The following is a 17,221-nucleotide window of genomic DNA, read 5'->3' as shown; positions in this document are numbered from 1 at the left end:
CTGGAAGTGCCGATAAAATTAATGTTCTAGCATCTTTTCACCTGCCATATTACCCCACCTATCTGACTGTCACTTCATTGATCCCTTTCTCTGCTTTAACTGCTGCTGCACTCAGCACTTTAACTTTAGACTCATACTTTGCACAATGTAAGGTTTACAGGTATGACTGTGTGTGTGTGTCTGAGTGAGTGAGGTAGGAATGCAGGTTTTATTTTATTTTGTTATATTTTGTATTTATTTTATTCCCTATATGTGAATGTCTGTCTGATACTGTACACTGTGAGCTCCTGTAACCAAAACCAAATTCCTTGTATGCATGGAAAGTACAAAATGGCTCTTCTTAACATTTTGGTTGTTGACCTGTCTGGTCATGGTTACTGAATCCCGCATTTGTGACAGAAATGGTTCTCATAGCCAGGTGCACACACAACCTTTCTTCTATAGCTGAACCATATCAATCGAAAATGATTAGTCCTTTGGGAACTTAAACAGCATAATTACTGCTACAAATTTAGTTTGCTTTATGAGTACTTTTTAGTCACAAAATTACCACCGCGAGTCATATTTGGCATTCATCCAGCAATGCCCTCTTGTGCTGGGGCTGCATCTCATTTTATGTAGGAATGTAGGAATTTAAATACTCGATCCTGTACCCCAATGGTACAAAATAGAGCTAAGAAATAGTCATTTGGGACTCAATCCATTCTCAGTCTGTCGATAAATGGTGCACTATTTGGCTGCAGAGGCTACAATTTCTCAACTTTCATAGTGAGCACACTATTTAGGGAGTACTGAGCCATTTGGAACTTTGGCCTGGCTTTCCAAGTCATTGAATACAGTACCAGTTAAAATGTGGACGTACCTTCTCATTCAATGTTTTTTCTTTATTTTTATTATTTTCTACATTGTAGATTAATATTTAAGACATCAAAATTATGAAAGAACAGTTCTGTAAAGAACTGCAGAACTGTGTACTGACCCTACCTCCGCACAACACAAATTCTGGTCTCAAACACATGAAGCAATTCCACAAATGAACTCTGGAGAAGGCACACCTGTTAATTAAATGAATAAACACCTGTTAATTAAAATCATTCTAGGTGAAGACCTCATGAAGCTGACTGAGAGAATGCAGAGAGTATGCATAGCTGTAATCAAAGCAAAAGGTGGCTACTTTGAAGAATCTAAAGTATAAAACACATTTTGGATTGTTTTTATTACATAATAATACATGTTCGTTCATAGATTTGATGTCTTTCATATTAATCTACAATGTAGAAAATAATAATAATAATAATAATTATAAAAATAAAGAAAAAACATTGAATGAAAACATGTGTCCAAACCTTAGTACTGTATATTATGTTTTTATAAGCTTTTGGCATATATGTTGTTCTGCAGTCCTCTAACCCATTGCTTACTGCAGTATGCGTGTAATCAACGTATCGATGTTCACTTGTCCTTTATACTATGGTAAAATTTGTTTGTGTAGCAGCACATGGTTTGGCAGTTTTGAGCTCAAGTGGCTTCCCACTGTTTAGTAATAAAGCTGAAACTGTCCTAATACTTGGTGTATACATGTCACTAATTAGTCTGTCACACTCATATTTATACTTCTGTTTTAATTTTACAGATTGATTGTTCGGTAATTTCACTGATATCTGAGCAAGACCTTTCAAAGCATAGCCCCCGTTATGGAGACAGATTGGCAACTGTTGCCTTCTGTCACAACAGTCAGCCTGCCACATCAAGCGCCAGAAAAAGTTGCCTAATTGATAGAATAAAGGCAAGACTTTGTGCTTCTGAAGAAAAGGCAAACAAAACAGCGGAGACATTAAATAAATTGAAAGGAAATAATATTGCAAATAGAAAATCAAAAAGAATAGAAATAGAAGGTCTTTCAGCAGCCTGATGGTGGAAGAAGCCACAAAAGCTCTGCATCCCACCTCAACCGGATAGACTTTCACACTCCATCATCGTTGTTGAGCGTCTGCTGCCAGTTCTGTGTAGCGCAGTTTCTTGTGCTTGTAGGCCTGTTCTGTTAGCTCTGTGAAGTAAACAGACTTCAGTGAAGGGGACCAGAGTACAAGTCTGGCCTAAGGGTGGTGGCTGCAATCTCAGGTAGAAAGATTAGTTGCTGGCCAATAATGACTAGCATCTTCACGACCTGGGCCATGGCTAGATGTCCAGCTTCTGGTTTGGTAGGTTAGATGGTTGGGCTTTTTCGGTTCCTCTCGGGTAAAGGTTGGGGCCGTGATGGACTTGGTTGCTCTCAGAGGCAAGGAGTTGGTGGTATTCCTCTTGATCTCAAGAGCTGTTGCCAGACATTTGAGGACCTAGTTGTGCCTCCAGGTGTAGCAGCCTTGTGTGAGGCTGGTCTTACAACCAGTCAAGATGTGTTTGAGAGATGCTGGAGTTGGGCAGAGGGCACAGGTTGGGTCCTCGCCATACCACTGGTGGAGGTTTTTTCTTTCCAGCTGGATATGCCCCACAATGTCGCTGTGCCTCAGGGCTAACGCAGCATGCTGCACCGTGTCAGATGGTGTCCATTTCCATCCAGTTAACAGGGGTGGAGCAGCATTGCTGATGGTATGGTCGTAGCTGTAGAGGCTGTTTTAGTCAGACGCTTAGCCATTTCTTCACGTAAGAAGTCTTGGTTTGCTCCATCTTCTCCACAGTTGTTATTAGGAGCTCATAGATAGTGAGTGGCCACATCTTCTGCTTCTACGGGGTTCGGGTCGTTGGGGCAGCATCCTAAGCAATGAGGCCCAGACCTCCCTTTCTCCAGCCACTTCCACTAGCTCCCAGGGGGGGATTCCGAGCTGTTCCCAGGCCAGCTGGGCGATATAGTCACACCAGCATGTCCTGGGTCGTCCCCGGGGTCTCCTCCCAGTTGGACTTGCCTGTGACACCTTCCGAGGGAGGCGTACAGGAGGTGTCCTAACCAGATGTCCGAACCACCTCAGCTGGCTCCTCTCGACGTGGAGAAGCAGTGGCTGTACTCCGAGTCCCTCCCGGATGACCGAACTTCTCATCCTATCTCTAAGGGAGACTCCAGACACCCTGCGGAGGAAACTCATTTTGGCTGCTTGTATTCGCGATCTCATTCTTTCGGTCATTACCCAAAGCTCAGGAAGGTAGGAATGTAGATTGACCGGTAAATCGAGAGCCTTGCCTTATGGCTCAGCACTTTTTTTACCACAACAGACCGGTAAAGAGCCTGCATCACTGCTGACCCAGTACAAATCCGCCTGTCAATCTCCTGCTCCCTTGTACCATCACTCGTGAACAAGACCCCAAGATACTTAAACTCCTTCACTTGAGGCAAGAGCTTATCCCTGACCCAGAGAGGGCTCTCTGCCCTTTTCCGCCTGAGAAGCATGGCCTCAAATTTGGAGGTACTGATTTGCATCCTGGCCGCTTCACACTTGGCTGCAAACCAATCCAGCGAAAGCTGGAGTTCACAACCTGATGTCTCCAGTACGACCACATCATCTGGAAATAGCAGCTATGTGACCTTGAGGTCACCAAACCGGACACCCTCCATCCCCTGACTGCGTCTAGTGTGGTGGAAATCTCTGGGAAACAAGTAATAATGAACGTCTCTGAGTCTGGATCAAAAGTGAGTAGCAAGTTTATTGGAGCGAGTCAGAAGCTCATTCTGCTGTCTCGCTAAGAAAATCATGTCACATATATAATACAAAGTCAGGAGAGTACCCCTCCCACACTGGTTGGTGCTGATCTCATCTACCCAAACAGCAAGAAGAAGCTAGCAAGTTCTAATACATTCTGTTCTCTGCCCAAAGTCTTATCATAGTTCTGCACACAATGGAGAAGTTGTTGGGTGCCATCAGCCCAAGGTCTCCCTGTTAAGCTTTGTCAGGGTGGAAGATAGCAAGAGTTTGCAGAGGTTACAATGGAAAAATACTGGCTGGTACTGAGCTCCTCACAGCAAGACAGAGAACTTATACCATCACATGTATACATTTTTTATGAATCACCTTAATTTCCATTACACTAGAAATTCTATCCATGAAAATTATGAATAGAATCGGTGACAAAGGGCAGCCCTGACACAGTCCAACTCTCACTGGGAACAAGTCTGACTTACTGCCGGCCATGCGAACCAAACTCCTGCTTTGTTTGTACAGGGCCTGAATGGCTCATAGCAGAGAGCCATGTACCCCGTACTCCTGAAGCACCTCCCACAGAATACCCCAGGGAACACAGTCGAATGCCTTCTCCAAATCCACAAAGCACATGTAGACTTTTTTGGGCAAACTCCCATGAACCCTCCAGGATCCTGGAGAGGGTGAAGTGTTGGTCCAATCTTCCACGACCAGGACAGAACTTGCACTGCTCCTCCTGAATCCGAGGTTCTACTATAAGCCGGACACTCTTCTCCATTAGCCCTGCATAGACCTTACCAGGGAGGCTGAGGAGTGTGATTCCCCTGTAGTTGGAACACACCCTCCGGTCCCCCTTTTTAAAAAGAGGCACCACCACCCCAGTCTGCCAATCCAGTGGCACTGCCCTTGATGTCCACGTAATGTTGAAAAGGCGTGTCAGCCAAGACAGCCCCACAACTTCCAGAGCTTTGAGGAACTTCGGACAGATGTCATCCACCCCTGGAGCCTTGCCATCAAGGAGCTTTTTAACTACCTTAGCGACTTCGGCCTCAGTTATGGACGAGCCTATTCCCATATCCCCAGACTCTGCCTCCTCACTGGAGAACATGTCAGTGGGATTGAGAAGGTCCTCAAAGTATTCCACTGCCCAATGTCGTCTCACCTCCCCCAATATCTAGTCAAAGTTCTGACGGAGGTGTGAGTTAAAGATCAATCTGACAGGTTCTTCTGCCAGACGTTCCCAGCAAGCCCTCACTATACATTTGATGTATATTGATATATACATCAGCTTTTTATTTAGCTGCTTTCAGCTGTGCTTCGTTTTGTGAAATTTAACACTTTGGGACGCTGTCAAAAAAGAAAAAAAGTGCAACACTAAGAAACTCTGAAACACATGGAAAGATTCTACTTTTCACTCAAATCTGATTATATATCCATCCATCCATCCATTATCTTCCGCTTCTCCGGGGTTCAGGTCGCGGGGGCAGCATCCTAAGCAATGAAGCCCAGACCTCCCTTTCCCCAGCCACTTCCACCAGCTCTCCAAGGGGGATTCCGAGGCGCTCCCAGGCCAGCTGGGCGATATAGTCGCGCCAGCGTGTCCTGGGTCTTCCCCGGGGTCTCCTCCCAGGTGGACTCGCCTGTGACACCTCCCGAGGGAGGCGTCCAGGAGGCATCCTAACCAGATGCCGAACCACCTCAGCTGGCTCCTCTCGACGTGAAGAAGCAGCGGCTCTACTCCGAGTCCCTCCCGGATGACTGAACTTCTCACCCTATCTCTAAGGGAGAGTCCAGACACCCTGCGGAGGAAACTCATTTCGGCCGCTTGTATTCGCGATCTTATTCTTTCGGTCATTACCCAAAGCTCATGGCCATAGGTGAGGGTGGGAACGTAGATCGACCGGTAAATCGAGAGCCTTGCCTTATGGCTCAGCTCTTTCTTTACCACAACAGACCGGTAAAGAGCCCGCATCACTGCTGACCCAGCACCAATCCGCCTGTCAATCTCCCGCTCCCTTGTACCATCACAGTCGAATGCCTTCTCCAGATCCACAAAGCACATGTGGACTGGTTGGGCAAACTCCCATGAACCCTCCAGAATCCTGGAGAGGGTGAAGAGTTGGTCCAGTGTTCCACGACCAGGGCGGAACCCGCACTGTTCCTCCTGGATCCGAGGTTCGACTATAAGCCGGACTCTCTTCTCCAGTACCCCTGCATAGACCTTGCCAGGGAGGCTGAGGAGTGTGATTCCCCTGTAGTTGGAACACACCCTCCGGTCCCCTTTTTTAAAAAGAGGCACCACCACCCCAGTCTGCCAATCCAGTGGCACCGCCCCCGATGTCCACGCAATGTTGAAAAGGCGTGTCAGCCAAGACAGCCCCACAACATCCAGAGCCTTGAGGAACTCAGGGCGGATCTCATCCACCCCTGGAGCCTTGCCACCAAGGAGCTTCTTAACTACCTTAGCGACTTCGGCCTCAGTAATGGACAAGCCTATTCCCATGTCCCCAGACTCAGCCTCCTCACTGGAGAACGTGTCGGTGGGATTGAGAAGGTCCTCAAAGTATTCCTTCCACCGCCCAATGACGTCTTCAGTCGAAGTCAGCAGCACACCATCTCCACTATATACAGTGCTAGTGGCACACTGCTTTCCCCTTCTGAGTCGCCTGACGGTTTGCCAGAATCTTTTCGGAGCCGACTTAAAGTCACTTTCCAAGGCCTCACCAAACTCCTCCCATCTGATTATATAATTTGTAATAAAAAAGCTCTGTATTAAATTACGAATGAATTCAAAACAGAAGGTGTCAAGCTTTTGGTCTCAAGCTTATGGCCCCCACTGTACATCTATAAAATTGTTATTATTATTGTTAGTAGCAGTAGAAAGAGAATTAAAAATAATGCCAATAATGAGATTATAATAAAATAATGTATGCTTAATAATGCTATGATTAAATAATTACTGCAACAGTAATGCTTGTTCTGTATTTAATCAATATTTATTTTATTTATATATTCAGATAACAAAAAAACATTATTATTAGTAGTAACAGTAGTAATGGTAATAGTAGTAATATTTGCTCAATGTGATTATTATAAAAGAATTTATAAATAACATTCTTTATTGGCCATTAGTGTATTTAATCATATAGGTTTTTTTTACTGAAATCCACATCTCAATGTCTCTAGTAACAAGTTTACTAGCATTTTCTTACCTGGATAATGTTCCAAAAGCATAACTATACAAGTGACATGTCCAGAAATTTGCCAACAAACAAACCCTTGTCTTTCAGTTCTCCAAGCAGTTGTATCCAGTATTCCACACCTTGTTTCCACATTATTCTCCACCAGCTCTCAATTCTTTGGTTTGTGGTACTTGATCCACTGATATAGTTCTTTTTTTCCCAGTTCTGTCATCAGTAACTTCTTGGCGGAGAAATATCTGGCTGTCACAAATCATCACATTTTCTGTTCCCAAGGCTGTACAGGTGATCCTGGGGCAGCCACCTACCTGCTCCATGGCTTCCAAGAAGTAGCCTCCTATAACCCTATAAGCCTCCTATAACTACTCGTGTGGGCTGCTTTAAGCCAAGTTACTTTATGGAAAAAGCCATCGATGCAGCCATTAATGCAGATCCCGTAGGGTTTTAATTTGTCATAGGAATCCACAAGCCAGATACAGTTAGGCCCCCCATCAAAATACTGCCTACGGTCAAGTCACCATCTGCAACACATGGCTGAGGCACCTGGGTTTAGAGCTGCCAGGATCAGTCAAACATCTTCAGTTCTTGCTTTAATGCCCTGTCCCAAGCATTTGCTGTGCATCCATCTGTAATGGTGTAGCCTTCCAGGTCCATCAATTTGTTGGGCGATGAAATCCATCACTTCTATCAAGTCTGCATACTGTCTGCGTCTGAGTCCATGTAATTTCAATATGTAAATTAAATGTCTCTTGCTCAAAATTTTGCCATGTCTCACTGCAAGTGACTCCAAAATATCATCATAATTCATTCCAAGATGAAATGAATTATGCAATCTTCCTTAACAGGTGATCAATGCTTAACTATCCTGTTCCCACGCCTTACTAAGCCATGGGCACGCATTAGGATCTCATTCCCATGCATTAATATGGCATATTTTATTGTATTTTATTAATATAAAAATAATATATTATTTTTATTTATGCAGGATGTCACCAGAGGGGCTCTGTAGAAATGTGACCAACATCTCATAGTGAACAAACTAACAACTAAATATGAGTATGACACCAACCGTAAGTTTTTATTTATTTATTTATTGGAACCAAATCATTGCTCTTTTCTACCTATCTCTAACTGTTATGCACCTTTCCCTTTCACTTGTTTCTTGCCCATTCCACCATTCTTTCATAAACTACTAACACTGTTCCACTCATTTGTGATTCTGTGATACTCAATATATTGCTAGACAATTCTCTATGATACATTATGATATTGGTATGAATGAAGTAAATAAAATACTCATAAATACTCAAATAGCAGGAATTATGTATTTATTAGTGTCAGTTTCACAGAATTTGACAACCAATATGAAACAACAAAGCTCACAGCTTTGCCTCTGTAACGCACATACTACACTGACTACTGACTGAGTTAGAACAGTGTATATCACTCCTCTTCTCTTGGAGTCAATAAAGAGTTCTTTTACAGATGGTTCAAATGATGTTTTATTGTGACTTGTTGTGGATGTTTATTTATATTCTTGATACATCTTTGATATCTTGATATCTCATGATAGCTTGTTTTTCTTGTCTTTGAGTTTAATGTCTTTTCCTTGTGTCAAGTCTTTAATTTCACTGACATCACACTGACAAGTCCATCATCTACATAAAAATTCTTTTGGATGAATTTGACTGTGCTTGGGTCAAACTTTTCCTGACCTTCAGTGGCTAGGTGTTTTAAGCCGAAGTTGGAACAGCCGGGTGAAGATGCTGCCCCAAAGAGATGAACTTTCATCCTGAAGACTGAAGGAGGAGAACTTAGGTCACCATGCTCCCACCATAAGAACCGTAAATAATCCTGGTCCTCAGGTCTTACATGGAACTGGTGAAACATACGTTCCACATCACACATTACTGTGACTGGGCCTTTGCGAAACCTACACAGCACTCCCACTAGTGTGTTTGTGAGATCTGGTCCTGTAAGTAGGTGGTCGTTTAACGATTCGTCTTGATATTGTGCAGAGCAATCAAACACTACACGTATCTTGTTTGGTTTTTGAGGATGATATACCCTATGATGGGGAATATACCAGGCATGGTTGTTATCAATTTCTTCCTTTGGTACCTTTTCTGCATCTCCACGTGCAATAATGTCTTCCATGAAACTTACGTAGTGCTCGTAGTATTTCTGGTCTTTCCTGAGTCTGCGTTTAAGACTGTTCAGGCGTTGCATAGCACTTGAAACGTTATTGGGAAGATTTGGTCTTTCACCTTTGAAAGGCAATGGCATTTCATAATGTCCATCTGCTTTATGTTTGATTCCTTCCTTTAACTTTGTTAGAAAGTGAATCTAGAAAGTGATCTTCCTGTGAGACACTTCTGTCTTCTACCGCTTTCTCATTAAAGTCTGATTCGAGCGCTTTAATCACATCCATAAACTTTACTTCTTTTATTTGAGTTTTGCAGATGCAGTGAACTTCATTCTTTAACTTTGCTGTTGGATTGATTTCTGGTATTACTTGTCTTACAGTGATGCGGTGACTTACTCCTATTGCATCACTGCTCGTATCACTTGAATCACAGTAGCTTACTATGCTCCAGCCTAAGTCAGTTTTCTGTGCATATGGCTGGTTTTCTTCTGTACATACAACTTGTCTGGGCATTAACGCTTGTGGGCAGTTGTAGCCAAGACCAATTTCACAATCTAATAGTGGAGCAATATGTTCTGCGAGATGCTCTAAATGAGGCCAAGCTTTAGCAATCTCTGGAGTGGGAATATGTTTGCGATTAGCAGGTATAAAGTCACGAGTATAAACTACTGGTACCGTGAGCTTCTTAGAGGAGTTTAGCCCTCTAGTCTGTAAGGCTTCATGTCTTTTACAGGGTACTGTAGTTGTCTTGGATGACATTGTGGACAATTTGAGCTTAACTTGTTGTTTGTTTATGTCCAAGTTGTCTGCTATCTCAATGAATGAGGAATCACTTTGAGTATCTAGTAGAGCATAGACAAGTACTTCTTTGCTTGGATCACTTGGCGTAGATACATAGACAGGGACTATAGCTGCTGTCTGTGTATTATTGCTCTCATGTGTTACTCTATTGGACGTGTTTTCATTGGTTATGTCTTGTGGCTTTGTTACCTGTTGTTCACTGTGTTCTTTAGGTTGTTCTTTCTTTGTTTCTTGCTTGAGCCTCTCTTCATGCAGGCATGTGGGATGACGCTTTGAGCAGGTGCTGCAGACCATCCGATTGCTGCAGTTCTTCGACTGATGCCCAACATTGAGACAGCCAAAACACAGTTTTTCACCTTGGATGAATTTAACTCTTTCATTAACTGTTTTTTCCATGAACTTACGGCACTTATACAAACTGTGTCCCATTTTTTTACAAAACAGACATGTAACAGTGTTTCTTTCGTTGGTACTTGTTGTGAAGCTCTTTGCTGTGTCTTGTTTCCTGAGAAAGGTTGCAAACTGGGGCTTTGTCTTACTCTTATCAAAATCACTTTGTCGTAAGGCTTGGTACGATGTTATGGGGTTGCAAGCAATGCTGGCCTCCATAGACAGGAATGGCACAAAATAGCTGAAGTTTGGGAACTGTTTGTGCTCTTGCTGATACTCTGTTGCCTTTCGGTTCCATCTGTTACTTAACCAATCGGGAAGCTTAGAAACAAGTCTTTGGTTTTCAACTCCATCATCAAGGATGTTTAGATTTATGTTTTGAGTCATGGCAGATTTACAGCTTTGCAAAAAGTCGACAAACCTTCTCAGATCTGTACTGTCCTTTCCTGTAATCTTTGGCCAAGCATGCAGCTTGTCTCTAAAGGCTTTAGCAATGACAAAAGACTCACCATAACGTTCATTAAGCATATTCCACGCTGAATCATTTGAATCTTCAGAGCTGATTAAGAAATAGCCTTCCAAGGCTTCTCTTACAGGTCCACCAACATATTTCTGTAGAAAGTATATCTTTTCTGCAGTTGGGATATTCTTTCTCTCTACTAAAGTCTGAAAGGATGATTTCCAATGCTTAAACTTAAGTGGATCCCCACTAAATACTGTAGGCTCTGGGATAGGTAGTCTATTGGCTGACATAGCTTCTGCCAAAACTCTCACAAGCTCACCTGTATTTTCTTGAATCACAGTTGGTTGCTCTCTTGGTTTTGGGTGCTGAGGATTAGCCTTAATAGTGCCTGCCACGTGTACATTTGCAGGTTCAAATGTCTGTGTTACAGGTTCTTGGATAACTGAAAGGTATCTTTCATCATAAACATGCTGTAACGTATGAACAGAATCGCAGACGCTCGCAGGTAAAAGGGGAAGAGATTTATTACCGGAGGTAATCAGGAGAATCCCCAGAGGGAGAAAACATATATCCGAGTCCAATCCAAAGTCGTGACACAATTCAGTCCAGGCAGGCAGAGGTACACAAGGGCAAGACAATACACAAAACCGGGTCAGGAGTAGCGAGAAGTCGATACACAGGAAATATACTATAGTTATACCGCTCAGTAATTGCATGGAACAATACCTCGCAAAGAGTCCAAGTAAAGTCCCAGCTTATAAAGAGAGAAACAGGTGCACAACATTAGAATTCCGGCGACTGTGATCGCTGACAGGTGTGGGGGAAGATCACGTGATCCTCCCTAGCATTCTGGGAAGTGGAGTCCGACTTCCCCGTTGACTGCGTGACAGTACCCCCCCCCCAAAGAGTCCTGACGGACCTGACCACGGGGACGACCAGGACGACCACACCGACCACCACCAGGAACCAGGCCGGAGTCGCCAGAATGCCGGAACGACTGCGATCCTCGCATCCCAGACCCCAGACGGGCTGGCTGGGAGCAGGAGAGTCCCTTGCATGGGCGGCCTCGTGGACGTGGGGCCGGTCTCTCCGGGTGCTGACTGTGAAAGTCCCGGATGAGACCCAGATCCAGCACATCTTTAGCCGGTACCCAAGACCTTTCCTCTGGACCATAGCCTTCCCAGTCCACGAGGTACTGCAATAGTCCACCATGCCTGTGGGAATCTAGCAGTCTCCGGACAGCGTATACCGGCGTTCCTTCCATCCACTCTGGTGGCGGTGGCGTAGTATCTGGTGTCGCCTCGTCCAATGGTCCTGTAACCACAGATTTGAGTAGAGAAACATGGAAAGAATTAGATGAACGAAACCTTGGGGGTAAGTCTAGCTTATAAGTAACGTCATTGATTCTCTTCAAGATTTTGAAAGGTCCAGTGTATTTGGGAGATAATTTTTTACAAGTCCCCTCAGGACGTCTGAAGTTCTTGGTGGATAACCACACTCGATCTCCTGGATTGTAGGTGGGTGTTGGACCCCTGTGTTTATCCGACTGTACCTTTTGCCGACGAATAGCCTCTTCTATTCTGCAGTGTGTTTGTTCCCATACCTGCTCACTCCTTTTCATCCATTCATCTACCGCCGGAACATCGGTTCGGACCCCTGTCCAGGGTGCAACAGGTGGCTGATAGCCTAGGATACACTGAAAAGGGGTTATACCGGTCGTAGAGCTAATGAGGGAGTTTTGTGCTATTTCTGCCCAGATTAAATAGCGTGACCAGTCTCTGGGATTTTCATGGCAGAAGAGCCGCAAGAACTTCCCTAGTTCCTGATTAGCTCTTTCACATTGTCCATTCGATTCGGGATGGTAACCTGAAGACAGACTGATTGAGACCCCCAAATGTTCAAAAAACGCTGCCCATACCTGAGACGTGAATTGGGGTCCTCTGTCGGAGATGATATCTTCCGGAATTCCATACACCCGGAAGACCACTTGAAATAGGGCTTCTGCTGTCTGAAAGGCACTGGGAAGGGTTTTGAATGTCACAAACCTGACTCCCTTCGAGAATCTGTCAATTATCGTCATTATGGTAGTGAATGTCTGTGAGACTGGCAAGTCTGTTACGAAATCGACAGCGATGTGTGACCATGGCCGGTTGGGAACTGGTAGGGGTAGAAGTCGCCCCGCTGGCAGTACTTTAGGTGTCTTGCATTGGGCACAAATGGAACATGAGGCTACAAAATTATGTACATCTTTGATCATGTCCTCCCACCAATATCTATTAATAAGGAGTTGTTGGGTGCGTGTTTCACCTGGGTGCCCTGATGTTAATGACGAATGTGCCCAGGTGATAAGTGCAGTTCTGAAGGCAGGGGGTACATACAACTTCTCTGGTGGACACTGTTCAGGTATGCGAATGCTGGGGAGAGCTTTCTCAATCTCCTCGTCTATTCTCCAACGAATGGAGGATATCTTTACCTCGGGGGGAAGAATTGGGTGAGGATCCTCGTCTTGCTCATGGTTGATTTGGGTGTGAAATTTCCGGGACAATGCATCTGCCTTGGTGTTGCGACTTCCGGGTCTGTAGGTGATACTAAATTGAAAGCGAGAGAAAAACAAAGACCACCTGGCCTGTCTGGCATTGAGCCTCTTAGCTGTCCGGAGATATTCTAAATTCTTATGATCCGTAAGTACAGTGAACGGATGATTGGCGCCCTCCAGCCAATGTCGCCATTCCTCAAGAGCTAATTTGATAGCCAACAATTCTCTATCTCCTATTCCATAATTTCTTTCTGTCTGTGATAGTTTATGCGAAAAAAATGCTATGGGGTGTAGTTTAATGGGAGACCCGGTCCGTTGCGACAGAACTGCTCCCACCCCGGTTTCAGACGCATCTACTTCTACTACAAAAGGCAGCTTAGGATCAGGATGAGCCAGTATCGGGGCTTGGGTGAAAGCTTTCTTCAAGTCTTGGAAGGCTCTTTCTGCTTGAGCATTCCAATTGAGTCTCTTAGGGTTCCCTTTCAGTAATGAAGTCAATGGAGCCGCAATACCACTGAAATTTCTAACGAAGCGACGATAGAAATTAGCAAAACCCAAAAACTTCTGCAACTCTTTTACGGATGTTGGTTGTGGCCAATCTAGTACTGCCTCTACCTTATGATCGTCCATAACTATCCCCTGTTGACTAATGATATACCCCAAAAAGACAACTGAGCGCAAATGAAATTCACATTTTTCACCTTTTAGATATAAGTTATTCTGTAGTAGTCTCATAAGCACCTCTCTAACGTGATGGATATGTTTGTCAAAGGAAGGTGAATACACCAGGATGTCATCAAGATACGCGATTACAAATTTTCCCAACATGTCTCGCAGTACATCATTAATGAACACCTGGAACACAGAGGGGGAGACAGAGAGCCCGAAAGGCATAACTAAATATTCATAATGCCCCCTGGTGGTCAAAAATGCGGTTTTCCATTCATCTCCTTCCTTAATCCGAATTAAATTATACGCGCTGCGGAGATCTAATTTGGCGAAGTATTGGGCCCCTTGCAGTTGTTCCAGTGCTACCGGGACCAGGGGTAAAGGATATGGATATGCCTTGGAAATTTGATTAAGAGCCCTGTAATCAATACACGGTCTAAGCCCTCCATCCTTCTTCTTTATAAAAAAGAAACTAGAGGCTATGGGAGAGGTGGAAGGGCGAATAAAGCCCTGATCTAAGGCTTCATTAATATAACTGTCCAGGGCCTTCTGTTCCTCTTGTGTTAGGGGATATACTCTGGCTTTGGGCAGTATGGGTTCTGAAATCAAGTCTATAGCACAATCATAGGGTCTGTGGGCTGGTAATTTAGTGGCATTCTTCTTACTAAACACCTCCTTTAAATCTAGATATTCTTGTGGGATTTTGAAGGGAGACTCAGTGTCTGGGCTTTCAATAGTGGTTGATCTAATGGCGATAGATGAATTCTTAAGACAATTTTTGAAACAGTAATCCGACCATTGTGTAACAGTACGATCAGTCCAAGAAATGGTCGGGTTATGTCTTTCTAACCACGGAAGCCCAAGGATCACGTCAAAGTCAGTTTGATCTAGGATTAGGAAAGACAACTTCTCAGAATGCAAAGCACTAGCGTGTGTTTCAATAGGGATGGTGACATGGGTGATTGGCTGAAATCCCACAGGATCTCCATCTAATGCAGTAACTTCTAATGAATTCCGGAGGTTCTTGACAGGGATGCGTAGCTTCTCCACTATCTGAGCATGTATGAAGTTCCCCTCGGCTCCAGAGTCGATTAGTGCTGAAACGACAACAACCTTGGGGTGAAGGCACAACCTAACAGGTAGCAGTACAGATTTAGAAACCAGCCCCTTCGTGGGAATACTCACCACGTTAGCACGCGGAGTGAACTCCACATGCTTTCCTGGGGTTGGTGCCTTATTTTGAGAGGTTCTCTTGCGACAGTCTCTGATGCGGTGACCAGGTTGTCCACAAAAAAAACACAACTGCTGGGAAAAACGGTGTTGCCTCTCTTCCTCTGACAACCGGGATGATTCACATACCATGGGTTCCGGAATCTCAACGTCCCTTGGAACCCTAACAGGGTGTGATATGTTTCGTGGGCCTCGTGCGCTTCCCTTCTTCCTTCTGGAGTTCATTAAATGATCTAGCTTGATGGCCAGTGATATCAGTTGATCTAAACTCAATCCATCATCCTTACTGGCAAGCTCATTGAGAACTTCCGGGTTCAGTCCGTGTCTAAACATTACTAGAAGGGCCGTCTCATTCCAACCGCTACTGGCTGCGAGTGTTCTGAATTCCAGCGCGTATTCCACTACCGAGCGTGGGCCCTGACGTAGTTGGGTTAACAGTTCTCCGCTTACTTTTCCCTCATAGGGGTGATCAAAAACTAGTTTAAACTCCTTCAAAAAACGCTCATACGTCCATCCATTGAAGGCAGGCCAGCTAGCTGTAGCCCATTCTAATGCCTTTTCTGATAATCGGGACACCACGAAAGAAATCTTAGCTTGGTCTGACCCTACTGGCGAATTGTCAAAGAAAACTGAGCATTGCAACAAAAAACCTCTGCATAGATCAGGATTGCCTGTGAATTTATCGGGTTTACTAACCGGAAACGTTGTTAGGGTCGGCGTTGTCACTGGGTTAACAGGAGCCGTCCTGAGTGTCGAATCTGTCGGCTGCATTCCCCGAAGCTGGCTGGTCATTTCCTTGATGCTGTCTACAAGCTGTACCAACTGAGCTTGCTGTACTGCTTGTTGGTTAGTTAGGGACTCCAGTGAACTCGTTACTCCTGAGAGAACCTGCTGATGATGTCCCAGAAGTTGACCCTGTTCCGTAAGTGCCCTTCGAAAAACCTCCCCTTCCGCCGTCTGCATGGTAGGCGAGGTATTCTGTAACGTATGAACAGAATCGCAGACGCTCGCAGGTAAAAGGGGAAGAGATTTATTACCGGAGGTAATCAGGAGAATCCCCAGAGGGAGAAAACATATATCCGAGTCCAATCCAAAGTCGTGACACAATTCAGTCCAGGCAGGCAGAGGTACACAAGGGCAAGACAATACACAAAACCGGGTCAGGAGTAGCGAGAAGTCGATACACAGGAAATATACTATAGTTATACCGCTCAGTAATTGCATGGAACAATACCTCGCAAAGAGTCCAAGTAAAGTCCCAGCTTATAAAGAGAGAAACAGGTGCACAACATTAGAATTCCGGCGACTGTGATCGCTGACAGGTGTGGGGGAAGATCACGTGATCCTCCCTAGCATTCTGGGAAGTGGAGTCCGACTTCCCTGTTGACTGCGTGACACATGCAGCTTTGCTTTAGCAGCATTGAGGCTTTTCAGGTTTTCAAGATGTTCAATTTCTCTTTTCAAATCCTCCACTGACCTTTTCCTTTGTGCACTTTCCTCTTGTTGTTTCCTCACCACAGCGGCTTTATATTGTTCCCTTTTTATTTTGCGTTCAGTCTCTTCCCTTTCCTCTTGGAGGCGTTGAGATAATGCAACTGTTTCTTGTTCTGCGATTATGCGTTTATCCTCCTCTTCAAGCCTTTGGAGTTTTTCTCTATGCTCTTCTTGTTCAGCCATGATCTGTAGTGCAGCCTTTGAGGTGGGCTGCACACTGTCCTATATTGATCATAAACAGCATTCAGTTCTCCTAATTCCTTTTGTACAGTGATCATGTGCTCTTGTAGAATGTCATTTGGATCTTTCTTAATGACAGATATTTTAGCAACTTTAGTTAATGCCTTCCATCTTTCATAAATGCTGTCAAAGCGAACTTGCATCCCTTTTAACTTGTCTTTGTGGAATTCTTTTCCTTTTTCTGACAATGTGCAGGTCTTTCACTTCTACGAGGCTCTCTCTGCACTGCTTCTTCTAAACTTGTTTTATCCTCTTGCTCTGACGATGCAGCTTGTTCTGCATTGACTTTAACTTGCTCACTTGTTAATGACATTTTTATTACTGACGAAATATATTTGCACTTGTGTCTTAGATTTGTCTTCTTTATTATAACCTTCAAACCATCCTTGCATTAATTCCCACTTTGTTACCTTGTCTCACTGT

The 17,221-nt window shown here is 44.3% G+C and overlaps 1 long non-coding RNA gene across 2 annotated transcripts in view; it reads left to right on the top strand.

Moving 5' to 3' along the window:
* Positions 1 to 17,221, top strand: part of LOC119263699 — a 44,357-nt gene that overhangs the window by 13,224 nt on the left and 13,912 nt on the right. For both annotated transcript variants that reach the window (XR_005130475.1, XR_005130474.1), the window contains one exon: positions 7,815 to 7,899. This is a non-coding gene — a long non-coding RNA (uncharacterized LOC119263699). The remainder of the gene's footprint in view (positions 1 to 7,814; positions 7,900 to 17,221) is intronic.

This window comes from Pygocentrus nattereri, chromosome 7 (genome assembly GCF_015220715.1).
Source record: "Pygocentrus nattereri isolate fPygNat1 chromosome 7, fPygNat1.pri, whole genome shotgun sequence".
NCBI lineage: Eukaryota > Metazoa > Chordata > Actinopteri > Characiformes > Serrasalmidae > Pygocentrus > Pygocentrus nattereri.
Note: the sequence above shows the minus strand (reverse complement) of the source record. Positions and strands in the feature narration are given on the sequence as shown.